Below are 20,289 nucleotides of genomic sequence, written 5' to 3' on the forward strand. Positions count from 1 at the left end.
CACACTCAGCTCTACTATATCTCTATATATGATAGCTGCCCCAGCACACCCACTATGATACTGGGACATGGGGGTGGGAGGAGAGAGGCACTTGATAGTGGCACATGGGGGAGGCACTTGATACTCGCACATGATGGGGTGGCATCTATGGGGACACTTACTGGCATATTATTGGGGACATTATGAGTGTCCCTTTTTACTGGCACATTATTGGGGGCGCTATGGAGGAATCTACTGAGGCCACAAAGAAGGGGCATTTTATATGGGGGGCTCTGTGTGGTACTAGTATTATCAGGGGGTTTATCTGTTTCTGCAGTTTTGTATTGGGGAGCACAGCGGCACAGTATTGGGGGTGGTAGGATCATTTGTCCAGAAGATGAGAGGATGATGGAAAAGTAGTAAACTAAGATATTTTTTTGTCAAACTGCAGAAACTAAAAATTGGTGAAAAATGGTGGTCTAATCTGACGGTCTGAAAGGAGAAGATGAGGAAAGAGAACATCTACATTAAAGAGACATCACTGGATGTAAGAGGTATGTGTGCAGTATTACCCTGTATTTCCAATTTTTTTTCAATTCCAAATCCTTTGTTAAAAAAGTAAGGACTCTTTATTTTTCATATTAAAAGAATATTGAGTTTGGAACACATTGTTTCTTACACCGTTTACACAATTCTTATGTACGTGATTCATAGGATTTGAGATTCAAAAGATTCAAGAGATTCAAGAACCTTTTTGGATTCGGATTCGGATTCGAAAAAAAATTGGCTTTGTCCCACCTCTAGTTTATAATAAACTCATATTAGTATTTTATTATTGTTTTTGCCTCCATGTATTTCTACCCACATTTACTCTACATGTTCATGTCCCTCACTTATATCTTCTCAGACTGTGGGCTTTACATAAAGGCAGGCCCCTCCCCCTGTCCGGTTTTTGCAATCCTTTCTAAACAGACTGTAACCCTGTACATTAATTGCCAAGTCATAGCTATCATCCAGCCATGTCTCAGTTATTCCCACTATGTCATAGTCCCTCTTACACATCACTAATTCCAGTTCACCAGTTTTATTAGTCAGACTACTGGCATTAGTATACATACAATTAAGAGGTTTATGTATATTTTTTACCCTACACCTTTCCTTCTGAACTGTTCTAATCCCTCCTTCCATTCCTCCTCCAGTCCCATTACCTTGTCCCCGGTCTCTATCTGCACTATTTTTCCATCCTATAACGTAATTACCCTCCCCAGTCCCTAGTTTAAACACTCCTCCTACCTTCTAGCCATCTTCTCCAAACACAGCTACCCCTTTTCCATTGAGGTGCAGCCCATCCCTGCGCAGAGCCTGTATCCAACAGAGAAGTTAGCCCAGTTCTCCAGAAACCCCAACCCCTCCACCACTTCTTGAGCCACTTGTTAACCTCCCTAATCTCCCGCTGCCTTTTTAAGGATGCTCTACCTACCTCTAACTTTGTCATTGGTTCTGATATGGACCATGACCACTGGGTCTTCTCCAGAGCCTCCCAGTAATCTGTCAACCCGATCCGCGATGCATCAAACTTGAGCACCAGGAAGACAAGACACCTCACACTGGGTCCGGCTGCAGCAGTGCTCTCCCTGAACTGACATCCCCCTCATCTGTCAGCCTTGCAAACTTGTTGGGGCGTGTCAGATCAGGGATAGCCTCCCTGGCACTCTTCCCTCTACCCCACTTTCTAACTGTTATCCAGCTAGCTACATAACTTTCCTGAGCCTCCTCGATACCACTCTTCTCTACATCTACCCCATAGAGTGCTTGCTCAGTGAGCAGCAAACTCTTTTCCAAATTGTCAACACAGTGTTTAAACTCGTCCGGTTAGGTACGCGATATGTGATACCAAACGGGCAATTTGCTCACATTTTGAACAAAGATATGCACCCTCAAACGGCTGTTCCAGGACTACATACATTAGTCGGGATGTGCATTGGACTGTGCTGTCAATAATGGAACACATACTAAATGGGGATTATGCAAGAAAAGAGAAAAAATACAAACCGGATTCCAAAAAAGTTGGGACACAATACAAATTGTGAATAAAAACTGAATGCAATGATGTGGAGATGGCAAATGTCAATATTTTATTTGTAATAGAACGTAGATGACAGATCAAACGTTTAATCCGAGTAAATGTACAATTTTAAAGGAAAAATATGTTGATTCAAAATTTCACGGTGTCAACAAATCCCCAAAAAGTTGGGACAAGTAGCAATAAGAGGCTGGAAAAAGTACATTTGAGCATAACGAAGAGCTGGAAGACCAATTAACACTAATTAGGTCAATTGGCAACATGATTGGGTATAAAAAGAGCTTCTCAGAGTGGCAGTGTCTCTCAGAAGCCAAGATGGGTAGAGGATCACCAATTCCCACAATGTTGCGCAGAAAGATAGTGGAGCAATATCAGAAAGGTGTTACCCAGCGAAAAATTGCAAAGACTTTGCATCTGTCATCATCAACTGTGCATAACATCATCTAAAGATTCAGAGAATCTGGAACAATCTCTGTGCGTAAGGGTCAAGGCCGTAAAACCATACTGGATGCCCGTGATCTCCGGGCCCTTAAACGACACTGCACAACAAACAGGAATGCTACTGTAAAGGAAATCACAGAATGGGCTCAGGAATACTTCCAGAAACCATTGTCAGTGAACACAATCCACCGTGCCATCCTCCGTTGCCAGCTGAAACTCTACAGTGCAAAGAAGAAGCCATTTCTAAGCAAGAGCCACAAGCTCAGGTGTTTTCACTGGGCCAGGGATCATTTAAAATGGAGTGTGGCAAAATGGAAGACTGTTCTGTGGTCAGACGAGTCACGATTCGAAGTTCTTTTTGGAAATCTGGGGCGCCATGTCATCCGGACCAAAGAGGACAAGGACAACCCAAGTTGTTATCAATGCTCAGTTCAAAAGCCTGCATCTCTGATGGTATGGGGTTGCATGAGTGCGTGTGGCATGGGCAGCTTGCATGTCTGGAAAGGCACCATCAATGCAGAAAAATATATTCAGGTTCTAGAACAACATATGCTCCCATCCAGATGTCATCTCTTTCAGGGAAGACCCTGCATTTTTCAACAAGATAATGCCAGACCACATTCTGCATCAATCACAACATCATGGCTGCGTAGGAGAAGGATCCGGGTACTGAAATGGCCAGTCTGCAGTCCAGATCTTTCACCTATAGCGAACATTTGGCGCATCATAAAGAGGAAGGTGCAACAAACAAGGCCCAAGACACATTGAACAGTTAGAGGCCTGTATTAGACAAGAATGAAAGAGCATTTCTATTTCTAAACTTGAGAAACTGGTCTCCTCGGTCCCCAGACGTCTGTTGAGTGTTGTAAGAAGAAGGGGAGATGCCACACAGTGGTGAAAATGGCCTTGTTCCAACTTTTTGGGGATTTGTTGACACCATGAAATTCTGATTCAACATATTTTTCCCTTAAAATGGTACATTTTCTCAGTTTAAACTTTTGTTCCGTGATTTATGTTCTATTCTGAATAAAATATTAGAAGTTGGCACCTCCACATCATTGCATTCAGTATTTATTCACGATTTGTAGAGTGTCCCAACTTTTTGGGAATCCGGTTTGTACAATATGGTGTAGTGATAAGAATCTAACTTACTGTAGTCCCTTCCTAAATTCTCTAAAACTCAAGTCATGTAATCTAAAGTCACAAACCCACACTGGAAATCAAACACGCAAACACTCACAAACTCGCATTGTTTGTCTGCTTGTATAAATAGAGCTCTCAAACCAGACAGCTTTTTTTCCTCTGGATTCAAAGTACTGAGCTGCCCTCAAGACTGGCTATTTAATTTCTCCCAATTAGATAGCCACACCCTAATTACTCACCTGTACAACATCCTGGAGAAGGAAGAGAAAAAAAAAATGTAATCACAGTATACTCTCAGCTGCTATGAAATAAACCTGGCAGCAAAACCAATTCACAGTGTAATAATTAGACTACACTGCTCTGACTTGGTACAGAGTACAGTAAAGTCCGACACAGCCACTCAGCAATGCACACAAATAATTTAGCTCTCACAGATACTCACTCACGTAATCTAAAGTCACACACTTAATACAAACAAACACTTGATCTCAAACACACGAATGCTCACAAACTTGCATTGTTTGTCTACTTGTATAAGTGCAGCTCTCAAGCCAGACTGCTTTTTTTCCCTCTAGATTCAAAGGACTGAGATGCCCTCAGGACTGGCTATTAAACGTCTCCTAATTAGATAGCCACACCCTGGAGAAGGAAGAGAAAAATAATAATAATAATAATAATAATAATAATAATAATATGTAGGTGGAAATCCTGGCTGATCCACGCCTGATTTGTCTTGACAAAGGTCAGTTTATCCACATTTTGGTTGGACAGGCGAGTTCTTCTTGGGGTAACTATGGCCCCCGCCACACTAAACACCCGCTCTGATGCCACACTACTGACAGGACAGCTTTTCCAGGGCAAATTCATCCAGTTGCTGCCGCAAATCCTGTTTGGCTGCCCAGTAGTCCAGCGGATCTTCAATGACGGCTGGCAGGGTGCACTCCAAGTATGTCACCACCTGCTGGTTCAGGTTCTGCTCTACATCTAGCTTCTGCTGAGTAGTTTATTCACTAGGCGGGTGAAGAAAGCTGCTCATCAGCAACTGTAGACTCAGGCTGCTGCTGATGGAGCTGGTACTGCTCCTGCCACCCCACCCCTCCCCACCAGCCATGGCAGTAGAAAGTGAGAGCAGAGGGCCCCCATGGTAAGACCAGCAAGATGGATGATAGAGTAGGATGTCTCTATAGTAGTTCTGTTTGTCCTCCCTCTCAGTGGGTGTGAAAAAGGCCTTCATTTTGTACCCGTAGCAAATCCAACAAGGTGGAGAGCCAGAAGTCATCCCTCTGCCGAATGGTGACAATTTGTTTGTCACTACCAAAGTAAGTGAGCATGAATCGGGCCATTTGTACAAGTGACTCGGAGGGACTCCCTGCCTCCATATCCACTGCATAATGCCACAGTGTGTCTGGGTCCTCTGCCTCATCTTACTCATTGCCCTGTAGCTCCTTTGGCTGCTCCTCCTCCTCCTCTCCTGTCACCTGTGTAGCAAAACCACCCATTTTGCTACACATTGCTTGTGCTCTAATGTCCTCCTCCTCCTCCAGTTCAGCCCCAATAGGACTCATGTGGCCGTGAGAGCTAGGCGCCACATCTCCAGTCCCCTGACCAGCCAGATTTACCAGCATCTGTTCCAGGACATGAAGCACTGGAATGACATCGTTCATCCCGTAGTCCTGCCACTGACAAATAATGTGGCCTCCTCAAAGGGCCACTTGTTGACATTGAAGTTACACAGGGGAGTAGTCCTGCCCACATGGATCTTCAGGAAATCATTTATGGCCTTTCTCTGTTTGTTCAGTTGGTCCAACATATGGAGGGTGGAATTCCAATGGAAGGAAATGTCACATATCAGCCTATGTTGGAGGATGCTGTTCTGCCACTGCAGATCAAGGAGGGTGTGCTTTGTTGTGTACAAGTGGCTGAAGTGCATGCAACGTTTCCTGGCCATTTTTAGCATGTCTTGCAGATTGGTTGAAGACTTCAGGAACCGCTTGATTACCAGATTGAAGACGTGTGCCATGCAGGTTGCATGGCTCAGCCCTCCTTGATGCAGCGCCAACACATTGTTCTTCCTGTTGTCGGTCACTTTGGTTCTGATTTTCAGTTGAAGCAGATAAAGCCAGGATTAATTTTTTTGCTGAAGGACATGGAGCATTTTCTCCCCTGTGTGACTCCATTCGCCCAGGAAAACGAGGTGCAGAACAGCGTAACACCACCGCACCCTGCACAAGTGGTATTCTGGAGGGGCAATGTGAATTGTCCCTGCAGTGGAGGCTGAGGACACAGGGGAGGATGAGGAGGCATAGGTGGACATTGTCGCTGGACGACTGGCATGGCAACGTGGAGGCAAAAGCAGCGTCACCTGGCCAAGTTGCTGGTGTGGCTGTGCAGGAACCACACTGACAGGCTCAAAGACTAGCCCACCTTCTGTTCTACATGTGTGTACAGGGTTGGTACTGCCTTTTTGGCAAAAAAATGACGGCTTGGGACTCTCCATATTGGCTCGGCACAAGCCATCAGTTTTCTGAAATGTGCAGAGTCCACATACTTGGAAAAGGAGGGATTGCAGCACCAACAACTTGGACAAGAGCACATTCAGCTTCTGCGCCATTGGAGTGCACACATACTGTTGTCTCTTGGAAATCGCTTCGGTGATCGATTGCTGATGGAATGACTGACTAGGAGCAGCAGGAGGGTGAGGAGCAGGAGCATCAGGACAAGCAGATGACGGGATGGACAGAAAGTTCCCTTCGGCTGAGGTGGTGGAGCCTTGACTGCATTAAACTGGGTGTGTGCCACTGGGTGATGCAGCAGTTGCTGCAGCAGGCTGGACTACCACATCTGATCCACGGTTCACCCAGGGCACTTTATGGCGACGCTGCATATATTGACACAGGGCCATGGTGCCAACATTGGCACCCTGGCCACGCTTTACCCTCTGCCCAAAGATTCTAAAGATTCTACATATGGCCACTTTCAACTCCAGCGGCTTAACAAAAAACTGCCACACCGCCGAGTAGGCGATTTTACCCTTTACACTATGCACTGACTGACTGCTATCGCAGCTGCCTCCTTGAATACCTGAACGGCTACTTCTCGGGCAGGTATGCTACAGCTCCCACGCCACTCTCCTCATCACTACTTGCCTGCCTACCAAAGGAAGCGGCGGATGTCTCCTCCAGATCTTACCTGGGCAGTAGCTGCTAACTGTCCTCTATTAGCTCGTCCTTGCGGTATATTGGAGCTCAGCCCACAGCATGCAATACTTCTCTGGCTGAGGGAATAGAAAAGGACAGAGGCAGGTTGAGGACAGGTGTGTACACAGGGCCTGCTCCCGGGCCATGCCAACTAAGGGTTGTGTCTGACAAACCCACCGACTCTTGGCTGGCGGTGTCTGATGTCACTTTGGATGACCTAGTTAATCATTCAAGAACCGCTGGGTTGCTGGTCAAGACACAAACGCTAGATGACACCGGGAGCTCAGGCCTTTCGCTGCAACCCCTGCTACCACGCCCCCTTACTCTGCTTTGACCTCTGCCAGAAACATTTAGGCCTCTGCCACTCCCCTGTACTCTCGGCACCTCTCTGTCTAACATACTGTTAGATCAAATAATCACATGTTAGATCAAATGTTTTTTTTTTATTTCGCCACTAATACACGGCAAACAGGGCTTTAGAATATATCAGTGCAACACTGATAGGCAATTAGGCCCTCAATTTTTTCTACTTTTCTACAACACAAAAGGCTTTTCAACGGATAAGTGCAATGCTGAACGGCAAATATGTTTTTATTTCGCCATTAATACACGGAAAACAGGGCTTTAGAATATAATCACTGCACCGCACAAGGGCAAATATATTTGTATTTTGCCACTTATACATGGCAAAAAGGGTTTTACAAAATATAACTGGTCAGCACAATAGCAAATAAGACGTACTCTAGAAATATTTCCTTCTAATGAACCCTGTTAATGTATCAAACAGCACTTGCACCCCAATAACAAGAACGGTTTGCTGGAATGACAGAGCTGTGTAATTTGAATCCCCAGTCAGTGCAGCAAGGTGTAATAGGATTGTTTCTATTACCCAGGCTGTAACCTCCCCTACTGAACCCTGTTCTACACAAATGCTATAGAACAATTCCTCCCTATCCTTTCCCTGGATTTATAAATCATTTTTTCGCCACAATCAAGTCTTTCCTATCACTGTCACTAGCTCCTGCAGATGTCTCTCCCTGCACTAAGTACACTGGTAAATGGCAAAATCTAAGATGGCTGCCGCTATTTATAGGGCTGTGAAATCACAGGGCTGGCTGGCTTCTGATTGGCTGCATGCATGACATTTTGGGTGATCCTGCCTTCGCAGAATTCTTTTCTCCATATCCTCATACGTGCAGCAGCCAGTTTAGGAAAAAAATTGATTCGTTAACATAAAGTGTTAGGAAATTCGGCTTCGGTGCAAATCAAATTCCACTTCGTCAGCTTCGATTTGCTCATCTCTACTAGCAATATTGAAAGATGGATGCAGAATCCATATCCATACTCCGGATGACCTAGCAGAGGCTTGGCCACACCTGGGTATACCTCCTATTAAACTTCCATTGTGGATGCCTATACGGTCAGATGTCCTTCCAGATTTGCCACAGATGGAACCATGATTGGTGGTGTCTCAAGTCAAACCATCAAAACAGAAGAGGAGCGGTGGGTTAGGCACCAAAAAACTGGACACTTAACTGTCATTTACTGTTATACGGCATAGACCCTCTACACCTGCAGTGTTGCCCTTCTTATTGGATGGGACTCGCACCCCAACAGCCCAAAGAGCTGGGGTGCATCACTTAACTATCTTTCCTACCTGTTTATGAGTAGGACTAATCCACTTAAGCAATTATTTTGCTCACTATTCCTCTGTTTAATATTCTATAGTCTTTTATGCAAAGTTATGGAGTTTAATATGTTTTTTTTTTGTTATGTTTTCCCCTTTATATCAACAAGAACGGAGGCATATGGTGCTGTGATCCGTGCTAGAGGGTGCGCTGGACTGGGCCTCTCGATGTGGTCTAACTATGGCTTGTACAATGCCATTGGTTCACCTTGAGATGCCCACAATCTACCAAGTGTGCGCTGTGGCGGTGACAGTGACAGAATGTGCACCCTGACTTTCTTGTTCTGATAGGTTATATATTACTACTACTTTACTTTATTGTATTCAAATTCCTTCAAATGTATATAGAAATCGATAATAAGGACGACAAACCGTGCCTCGGATCAGGATGACACTCCCCCTCTCCTTCCCTACTAACATATACCTTAATATGTTGTTTTTTTCCAATGTTATTTTCATGGCATTTAGATTTCAAGTCACTAACTTTCAGAAAGGCATTGCTGTGCTGTATATTGTTCACAGACGCTTTTTCACTGAGTACTAACCTACCCCATCACTCTTAACAGTTTCTACCCGCTTAAGTTCCAGAGAATCCCTCCTTTCTCTAGGGAATCACTTAAGTATATGTTCTTATCCCCACCCCCTTTTCTATACACATCATCGCTAAAATCATAGTATGAACCTATAATGTCAAGGGACTTAACTGTCCTGTTAAACGTAGTTACCTGCTGTCCTTACTGCAGAAAGACAAGGTTTCTATTTTGCTATTGCAAGAAACACATTTTAAAACCAAGAAAATACCCATACTACCCACAAATTATTTTTCCACATGGCACCACCATACTAATGACTAGTCAGCCTCAAAGGGAGTCTCAATTGCACTGCACAAAGAGCTCCCTTTCACCCTTCTGTCTCACCACACTGATACAGAAGGATGAGTTATTTTCCTGAAAGGCAAAGTAGGTGCAACCACATACAGTTGTGTTGAAAATAATAGTAGTCAGACATCACTAACGTGATCAATCACTGTTTCTGGTAGAAATTATATTTCTAGCAGGTGTAGTAGAGTAATAGAAACCCAACAGACCTAACAGTCATGACATGCATGCTGCTGATTCTGTATAATTGAATCACTAATTGAAAGGGGCATGTTCAAAATAATTGCAGCGTGGAGTTCAATTAGTGAGGTCATTCATTCTTTGAAGAACAGGTGGCAATTATTGCCCTTATTTAAGGAAGGAAGGAAGGCAGCAAATGTTGTACATGCTGATTACAGTGCATTTCTCTCTGAACTTCTGAGGCAAAGGTTTGTTCCAGGCATTGTTCAGAAGAACAGTGTACCCTGATTAAAAGTTGATTGGAGAGGGGAAAACATATAATGAAGTGCAGAAAATGATAGGCTGCTCAGCTAAAATGATCGCAATGGCAACCAAAACCTGAAAAACGTTGAAGATAGTGAAAAACTGCCATTCGAATAGATAGATGAATAGCCAAATTGGCAAGGACTCAGCAAAAAAATCAGCTCTAGGAACATCAAAGAAGGTCTAAAGTTACCTGTGAGTACTGTTACAATTAGAAGATGCCTATGTGAAGCCAAGCTATCTGAAAGAAGCTCCCGCAAAGTCCCACTGCTGAAAAAAAAGACATGTGCTGAAGAGGTTACAATTTGCCAAAGAGCACATTGACTGGCCTAAAGAGACACTTTATGGACTGATGAAAGTAAGATTGAATTCAAGCCACAGTACACTGTGAAGACAGTGAAGCATGGTGGCGCAAGCATCTTGATATGGGGATGTTTATAATACTACGGCGCTGGGCCTATTTATCGCATACCGGGGATCATGAATTAGTTTGAATACATCAGAATACTTGAAGAGGTCATGCTGCCTTATGCTGAAGAGGAAATGCCTTTGAAATTTGTTTTCTAACAAGACAACGACCGCAAACACACCAGTGAACGTGCATCATCTTGGTTCCAGACCAACAAGATTGACGTTATGGGGTGGCCAGCCCAATACCTGGATCTTAATCCAATAGAAAACTTTTAGGGTGATGTAAAAAATACAATTTCTGAAGCAAAACCAAGAAATAGAGAAGAACTGTGGAATGTAGTCCAATAATTCTGGGCTGGAATACCTGTTTGCAGGTTCCAGAAGTTGGTTGACTCCATGCAACACAGGTGTACAGAAGTTCTCAGAAACAGTGGTTATACTAAATATTAGTTAAGCAATTCAAAGGAAAGCAAACTCTTCACACATTTTTCAGTTTATATAGTGAATGTTTGAGTTTGTAAAGAAGAATACAAACACTGCTATTTTTTTGAACAGTCTAATATTCACTTGTCTTATTTTTTTTTTCATAGGAACAACACAAATTTGATATATTTTTCTTCATGTTTTGATTTGGAATAGAATGTGTAGTGTTCCCAATGCATTTGTCTGTATGGAAATAAAAGCTATTAGAAGGATTTTGAGGTTTATTCACTTTTTTTAAAGACACTGCTATTATTTTGAACACAACTGTATACTATAGCTAGTGGTGACTCTAGGAACAACATATGATGGGGAGGGGAGCACATAAGATACCACAGTCAAAAATTGGGGGGCACTAATAATTTTCACCACTTAATCATACTACTGAAAAAAAAAAAGCAACAAAATAAGCATATATAAATAAGATTAACAAATACAAGAGTATTGCGGTATGCAGGGATACCTTTTTATTGTACTAACCTAATACTTAACAGACAAGCTTTCAAGAGCTTTCGGTTCTTCCTCTGTATTGCTTCAGACCTGAGAAAGAGATAAACACTCTTGAAAATGTTTCTTTATAGTTTAAAGCAGTTTCAGCAAACACCAGGGCTGTGTAAATAATCCCATATGTTAAACATGTCACTAAAGAAGACCAATGAACAGATGCTCACAGGCTTATTCACAGAAGGGTGAAGAGTTTGGAGATGGGAACAATCTAGGACAACATAACTGAATAGGAAAGTGAGCTGAATTGGAGATTTTTTTTTTTGTTAAATCAGCTATGTTGTCCTATATTTTCACTTCTCCTGACTTCTCCAAACTCTTCACCCTTGTGTGAAATAACCCTGTTGGTGTTGTTAGTGTGTGCAACTAATACTACTTATTCTGCTTGTAATGCAGAATGCGGTGGTCAGGGGTGCGTCTAACGCATAGTGCTACGGTCAGGGGTGCGTGTAACTCGGGGTGCACTGGTCAGAGGTGCTTGTGACGCAAGGTGCGTTAGTCAGCGGTGCATGTAAAGCAGGGTGTGCTGGTCAGGGGTGCATGTAACACAGGGGGCTTTGGTCAGGGGTACATTGCAGATGGAAAGGGTACTTAAAGTTCTGATGTACTCTGTCTTCATGCCTTCTTCCTCTAGGTGTGGTGGCAGGGGGAGGGGAGCGCAAGCATGTTTCCTGATGTTAAATCCCCAAGCCACAATCTTTTCTGCCTCTGAAGGCCCTGCTAGGCTGAAATACACAGGCAGCCAATGGCAGTGCTGCCCTCTCCCTCCCAGTCAATAGCAGCTGAGGTGGGCGGGGGAAAAATTCACTTGGCTGCCGACTGCCGAAGGGCCCCGTAGTGAAGCGGGGGCAGAATGGGCAGTACTTTCAGTTTGGCAAAACTGACAGATCGCCGCTGTACTCAGGGCCGTCTTTAATATTGATTGGACCCTGGGCAAGAATTTACTTGGGCCCCCTGGATCCCGCCTTCCCACACCCTAGCATGCAATCACGCCCTCCACCACAACACACACACACAAATCCACACACCTCGTAGAGTAGTAAACTATACCACCTTTCGGGACTGGAGTTTTTGTTTTGCGCTGCCTGCCTTCCCAGAGCCATAACTTCTTATTTGTCTGTTCACATAGCTAAATGAGGGCTTATTTTTTGCGTCAAAAGTTTTACCTTCCAACGCCACCATTTAATATTGCAAATGATGTAGTGGAAAGCGGGAAAAAAATTCCAAATTAAGTGAAATTGCAACAAAAAAAAAAGCAATTCCACGACAGTTTATTTTTTATTTTTTTATTACGACATTTGATTTAAGACAAAAATGAACAGTTACTTTCATTCTACAGGTCAGTACAAATCCAGCAATACCTTATATGTATATATTTCTTTCGTTTTGATAGTGATAAAAAAATTAAAAGTGGGAAAAAAATCAGTTTTCTTTTTTTGTTGCATATTTTGACCCCTATAACTTTTTTGTAATTATGTGTACGGAGCTTTATGGGGGCAGAATTTTTGCGGGGCAATCTGCACCTTTCATTGATACCATTCTGGGGTGTGTATGACTTTTTGATTACTTTTTATAAAAATCAAATTGTAGAAGAGGAGGCGATCAAAAACGCTGAATCTGCCATTTGGCCTTTTTTTTTAGTTTTGCTGTTTGCCGCATTGGGAATATATTTTTAAACTATAGGCATTTTCACACATTGTGACACCCATGATGTGTATTTTATTTATTTTCATTTTTTATTTTTATTTTTTAGGAAAAGGGGGGTTATTTTAATTTTTATGTTTATTTTATTTATTATATTAACCCCTTAAGGACTCAGCCCTCTTTCACCTTAAGGACCAGGCCATTTTTTGCAAATCTGACCAGTGTCACTTTAAGTGCTGATATCTTTAAAACGCTTTGATTTATTGAGGCCATTTTGAGATTGTTTTTTCGTCACATATTGTACTTCATGACACTGGTAAAATGAAGTAAAAAAAATTTCATTTTTATTTATAAAACAATACCAAATTTACCAACATTTTTTAAAAATTTAGCAAATTTCAAAGTTTCAATTTTCTCTACTTCAATAATACATAGCAATACCTCCAAAAATAGTTATTACTTTACATTCCCCATATGTCTACATCATGTTTGGATCATTTTGGGAATGATAAGTTATTTTTTGGGGATGTAACAAGGCTTAGAAGTTTAGAAGCAAATCTTGAAATTTTTCAGAAATTTTCAAAAACCCAATTTTTAGGGACCAGTTCATGTCTGAAGTCACTTTGTGAGGCTTACATAATAGAAACCACCCAAAAATGACCCCATTCTATAAACTATTACCCTCAAGGTATTCAAAACTGATTTTACTAACTTTGTTAACCCTTTAGGTGTTCCACAAGAATTTATGGAATATAGAGATACAATTTCAAAATTTCTTTTTTTTGGCAGATTTTCCATTTTTTATATATTTTTTTTCCAGTTACAAAGCAAGGGTTAACAGCCAAATCAAACTCAATATTTATGGCCCTGATTCTGTAGTTTACAGAAAAACCCCATATGTGGTCGTAAACTGCTGTATGGGCACACGGCAGGGCGCAGAAGGAAAGCAATGCCTTACGGTTTTTGGAAGGCAGGTTTTGCAAGACTGATTTTTTTTGACACCATGTCCCATTTGAAGTCCCCTGATGCAACCCTAGAGTAGAAATTCCATAAAAGTGACCCCATCTAAGAAACTACACCCCTCAAGGTATTCAAAACAGATTTTATAAACGATGTTAACCCTTTAAGTGTTCCACAAGAGTTATTGGCAAATGGAGATTAAATTTCGGAATTTAAATTTTTTTGGCAAATCTTCCATTTTAATCAATTTTTCCCAGTAACAAAGCAAGGGTTAGCAGCCAAACAAAACTTAACATTTATGGCCCTGATTCTGTAGTTTACAGAAACACCCCATATGTGGTCGTAAACTGCTGTGCGGGCACACGGCAGGGTGCAGAAGGAAAGGAATGCCATACGGTTTTTGGAAGGCAGGTTTTGCTGAACTGTTTTTTTTTTACACCATGTCCCATTTGAAGCCCCCTGATGCACCCCTAAAGTGGAAACTCCATAAAAGTGACCCCATCTAAGAAACTACACCCCTCAAGGTATTCAAAACTGATTTCACAAACGTTGTTAACCCTTTAGGTGTTCCACAAGAATTAATGGAAAATAGAGAAACAATTTCAAAATTTCACTTTTTGGGCAGATTTTCCATTTTAATAATTTTTTTTTCCAGTTACAAAGCAAGGGTTAACAGCCAAATCAAACTGAATATTTATCGCCCTGATTCTTTGGTTTTTTTGACACCATGTCCCATTTGAAGCCCCCTGATGCACCACTAGAGTAGAAACTCCAAAAAAGTGGCCCCATTTTTGAAACTACAGGATAGGGTGGCAGTATTGTTGGTACTAGTTTAGGGTACATATGATTTTTGGTTGCTCTATATTACACTTTTTGTGAGGCAAGGTAACAAGAAATAGCTGTTTTGTCACCATTTTTATTTTTTTGTTATTTACAACATTCATCTGACAGGTTAGATCATGTGATATTTTTATAGACCAGGTTGTCACAGATTCGGCAATACCTAATATGTATACTTTTTTTTTTATTTATGTAAGTTTTACACAATGATTTCATTTTTGAAGCAACAAAAAACATGTTTTAGTGTTTCCATAATCTGAGAGCCATCATTTTTTAAGTTTTTGGGCGATTATCTTAGGTAGGGTTTCATTTTTTGTGGGATGAGATGATGGTTTGATTGGCACTATTTTGGGGTGCATATGACTTTCTGATCGCTTTCTATTACACTTTTTGTGATGTAAGGTGACAAAAAATTGTTTATTTAGCACAGTTTGTATTTTACATTTTTTACGGTGTTCATCTGAGGGGTTATCTCATGTGATATTTTTATAGAGCCGGTCGATACGGATGCAGCGATACCTAATATGTATACTTTTTTATTTATGTAAGTTTTACACAATGATTTCATTTTTGAAGCAAAAATAAAACATGTTTTGTGTCTCCATATTCTGAGAGCCATAGTTTTTTTTTCGGTTTTGGGGCGATTATCTTAGGTAGGGTATTATTTTTGTGGGATGAGATGACGGTTTGATTGGAACTATTTTGGGGTGCATATGACTTTTTGATCGCTTGCTATTACACTTTTTGTGATGTAAGGTGACAAAAAATTGTTTATTTAGCACAGTTTATTTTTTATTTTTTACGGTGTTCATCTGAGAGGTTAGGTCATGTGATATTTTTATAGAGCCAGTCGATACGAACGCGGCGATACCAAATATGTATACTTTTTTTTATTTATGTAAGTTTTACACAATAACAGCTTTTTCATATTCATATTCTGAGCCATAGCTTTTTTTTTTTTTTTCATTTTTTGGGCGATTGTCTCCGGTAGGGGATCATTTTTTGTGGGATGAGGTGACGGTTAGATTGGTACTATTTTGGTGGGCAAACGCCTTTTTGATCGCTTGCTGTTGTACTTTTTGTGATGTAAGGTGACCAAAAATGGCTTAACACAGTTTTTTTTTTTTTGTTTTTTTTACGGTGTTCATCTGAGGGGTTAGGTCATGTTATATGTTTATAGAGCCGGTCGATACGGATGCGGCGATACCTAATATGTATACTCCCCCCCCCCCCCCATTTTTTGACAATTTTTTTTCACTTTTTTGGGGGAAAATGACGTTTTTGTTTATTTTTACTTGAAACTTTTAATTTTTGGGGGGAAAAATTTATAAAAAAAAAAAGAAAATCACTTTATTTTTTGGTCCCACTTTGGGACTTGAACTTTTGGGGGTATATTCTTTTACAATGCATTCCAATACTTCTGTATTTGAATGCATTGGCTGTATGAGTAATACTGTGTCTATTACTCATACAGCTTCCGGGGCCTGTGAGATCCAGGGGGCTGGATCTCACAGTCTCTTTACCGGAAGGCAGCACAGATGCCTCAGGTAGCATTGCGCTGGCTTTCATGCCATCGGGTCCCCCCCACAGCCGCTGGACCCGATAGCACCACCGCCGCTGGACCAGGTAAAAGCCGCAAACTGCAGGTCTGAATTGATTTGCGGCGATTGCCGACACGGGGGTCACGGGACCCCCCCCCCCACGCATTTAGCCGAGGTGCCTGCTCAATGATTTGAGCAGGCACCTTGTTCCGATCACCGTTTGCCGGTACGTCATGTGTCCTTAAGGACTCGGGAAACATGCCGTACCGGTACATCATGTGTCCGTAAGGGGTTAATATCTATTTTATTATTATTTTTTAAACGTTTATTTTTTTAGGGAACTATAACATGCAATCATTAGGGATGAGCGAACTCGAACTGTATAGTTCGGGTTCGTACCGAATTTTGGGGTGTCCGTGACACGGACCCGAACCCGGACATTTTCGTAAAAGTCCGGGTTCGGGTTCGGTGTTCGTCGCTTTCTTGGCGCTTTTGTGACGCTTTCTTGGCGCTTTTTGAAAGGCTGCAAAGCAGCCAATCAACAAGCGTCATACTACTTGCCCCAAGAGGCCATCACAGCCATGCCTACTATTGGCATGGCTGTGATTGGCCAGAGCACCATGTGACCCAGCCTCTATTTAAGCTGGAGTCACATAGCGCCGCCCGTCACTCTGCTCTGATTAGCGTAGGGAGAGGTTGCGGCTGCGACAGTAGGGCGAGATTAGGCAGATTAACTCCTCCAAAGGACTTGATTAACTGATCGATCTGCAGCTGTGGATCATTGAGCTGCTGATCCTCAATTGCTCACTGTTTTTAGGCTGCCCAGACCGTTTGTCAGTCACATTTTTCTGGGGTGATCGGCGGCCATTTTGTGTCTTGTGGTGCGCCAGCACAAGCTGCGACCAAGTGCATTTAACCCTCAATGGTGTGGTTGTTTTTTGGCTAAAGCCTACATCAGGGTGAAGCTGTCACACCAAGTGCATTTAACCAGCAATAGTCTGTTCATTTTTTGGCCATATACAAAATCAGGGGCAAGCTGCGCCTGTCACCAAGTGCATTTAACCCTCAATGGTGTGGTTGTTTTTTGGCTAAAGCCTACATCAGGGTGAAGCTGTCACACCAAGTGCATTTAACCAGCAATAGTCTGTTCATTTTTTGGCCATATACAAAATCAGGGGCAAGCTGCGCCTGTCACCAAGTGCATTTAACCCTCAATGGTGTGGTTGTTTTTTGGCTAAAGCCTACATCAGGGTGAAGCTGTCACACCAAGTGCATTTAACCAGCAATAGTCTGTTCATTTTTTGGCCATATACAAAATCAGGGGCAAGCTGCGCCTGTCACCAAGTGCATTTAACCCTCAATGGTGTGGTTGTTTTTTGGCTAAAGCCTACATCAGGGTGAAGCTGTCACACCAAGTGCATTTAACCAGCAATAGTCTGTTCATTTTTTGGCCATATACAAAATCAGGGGCAAGCTGCGCCTGTCACCAAGTGCATTTAACCCTCAATGGTGTGGTTGTTTTCTGGCTAAAGCCTACATCAGGGTGAAGCTGTCACACCAAGTGCATTTAACCAGCAATAGTCTGTTTATTTTTTGGCCATATACTACATCAGGGGCAAGCTGCGCCCGTCACCAAGTGCATTTAACCCTCAGTAGTGTGGTTGGTCAAGCTGTGACACCAAGTGCATTTAACCAGCAATAGTCTGTTCATTTTTTGGCCATATACTACATCAGGGGCAAGCTGCGCCCGTCACCAAGTGCATTTAACCAGCAATAGTGTGGTTATTTTTTGGCCATATCCCAGTCTAATTCTGTCACTAAATCCATACCGGTCACCCAGCGCCTAAATACTAGGCCTCAAATTTATATCCCGCTAAATCTCTCGTTACCGCTGTCCTGTTGTAGCTGGGAAAGTTATTTAGTGTCCGTCAAAGCACATTTTTTGTTCTGGGTTGAAGTACAATTCCCAATTTAGCAATTTCATAATTTAGTGGTTTCTGCAATATCAGAGCTATTTGAAATCTATCCCTAAAAGGGTATATAATATTCAAGGTGCACATTGGGTCATTCAGAATAACTTCACACACACCCGCTACTGTGTATTTTCAAGTCTAATTCTGTCACTAAACCCATACCTGTCACCCAGCGCCTAAATACTAGGCCTCAAATTTATATCCTGCTAAATCTCTCGTTACCGCTGTCCTGTTGTAGCTGGGAAAGTTATTTAGTGTCCGTCAAAGCACATTTTTTGTTCTGGGTTGAAGTACAATTCCCAATTTAGCAATTTCATAATTTAGTGGTTTCTGCTATATCAGAGCTATTTGAAATCTATCCCTAAAAGGGTATATAATATTCAAGGTGCACATTGGGTCATTCAGAATAACTTCACACACACCCGCTACTGTGTATTTTCAAGTCTAATTCTGTCACTAAACCCATACCTGTCACCCAGCGCCTAAATACTAGGCTTCAAATTTATATCCTGCTAAATCTCTCGTTACCGCTGTCCTGTTGTAGCTGGGAAAGTTATTTAGTGTCCGTCAAAGCACATTTTTTGTTCTGGGTTGAAATACAATTCCCAATTTAGCAATTTCATAATTTAGTGGTTTCTGCTATATCAGAGCTATTTGAAATCTATCCCTAAAAGGGTAGATCATATTGAAGGTGCACATAGGGTCATTCAGAATAACTTCACACACACCCGCTACTGTGTATTTCCAAGTCTAATTCTGTCACTAAACCCATACCTGTCACCCAGCGCCTAAATACTAGGCCTCAAATTTATATCCCGCTAAATCTCTCGTTACCGCTGTCCTGTTGTAGCTGGGAAAGTTATTTAGTGTCCGTCAAAGCACATTTTTTGTTCTGGGTTGAAGTACAATTCCCAATTTAGCAATTTCATAATTTAGTGGTTTCTGCTATATCAGAGCTATTTGAAATCTATCCCTAAAAGGGTATATAATATTCAAGGTGCACATTGGGTCATTCAGAATAACTTCACACACACCCGCTACTGTGTATTTCCAAGTCTAATTCTGTCACTAAACCCATACCTGTCACCCAGCGCCTAAATACTAGGCCTCAAATTTATATCCTGCTAAATCTCTCGTTACCGCTGTACTGTTGTTGCTTGGAAAGATATTTAGTGTCCGTCAAAGCACATTTTTTGTTCTGGGTTGAAGTACAATTCCCAATTTAGCAATTTCATAATTTAGTGGTTTCTGCTATATCAGAGCTATTTGAAATCTATCCCTAAAAGGGTATATAATATTCAAGGTGCACATTGGGTCATTCAGAATAACTTCACACACACCCGCTACTGTGTATTTTCAAGTCTAATTCTGTCACTAAACCCATACCTGTCACCCAGCGCCTAAATACTAGGCCTCAAATTTATATCCTGCTAAATCTCTCGTTACCGCTGTCCTGTTGTAGCTGGGAAAGTTATTTAGTGTCCGTCAAAGCACATTTTTTCTTCTGGGTTGAAATACAATTCCCAATTTAGCAATTTCATAATTTAGTGGTTTCTGCTATATCAGAGCTATTTGAAATCTATCCCTAAAAGGGTAGATCATATTGAAGGTGCACATAGGGTCATTCAGAATAACTTCACACACACCCGCTACTGTGTATTTCCAAGTCTAATTCTGTCACTAAACCCATACCTGTCACCCAGCGCCTAAATACTAGGCCTCAAATTTATATCCCGCTAAATCTCTCGTTACCGCTGTCCTGTTGTAGCTGGGAAAGTTATTTAGTGTCCGTCAAAGCACATTTTTTGTTCTGGGTTGAAGTACAATTCCCAATTTAGCAATTTCATAATTTAGTGGTTTCTGCTATATCAGAGCTATTTGAAATCTATCCCTAAAAGGGTATATAATATTCAAGGTGCACATTGGGTCATTCAGAATAACTTCACACACACCCGCTACTGTGTATTTCCAAGTCTAATTCTGTCACTAAACCCATACCTGTCACCCAGCGCCTAAATACTAGGCCTCAAATTTATATCCTGCTA

Source organism: Bufo gargarizans, chromosome 6, assembly GCF_014858855.1.
Source record: "Bufo gargarizans isolate SCDJY-AF-19 chromosome 6, ASM1485885v1, whole genome shotgun sequence".
NCBI lineage: Eukaryota > Metazoa > Chordata > Amphibia > Anura > Bufonidae > Bufo > Bufo gargarizans.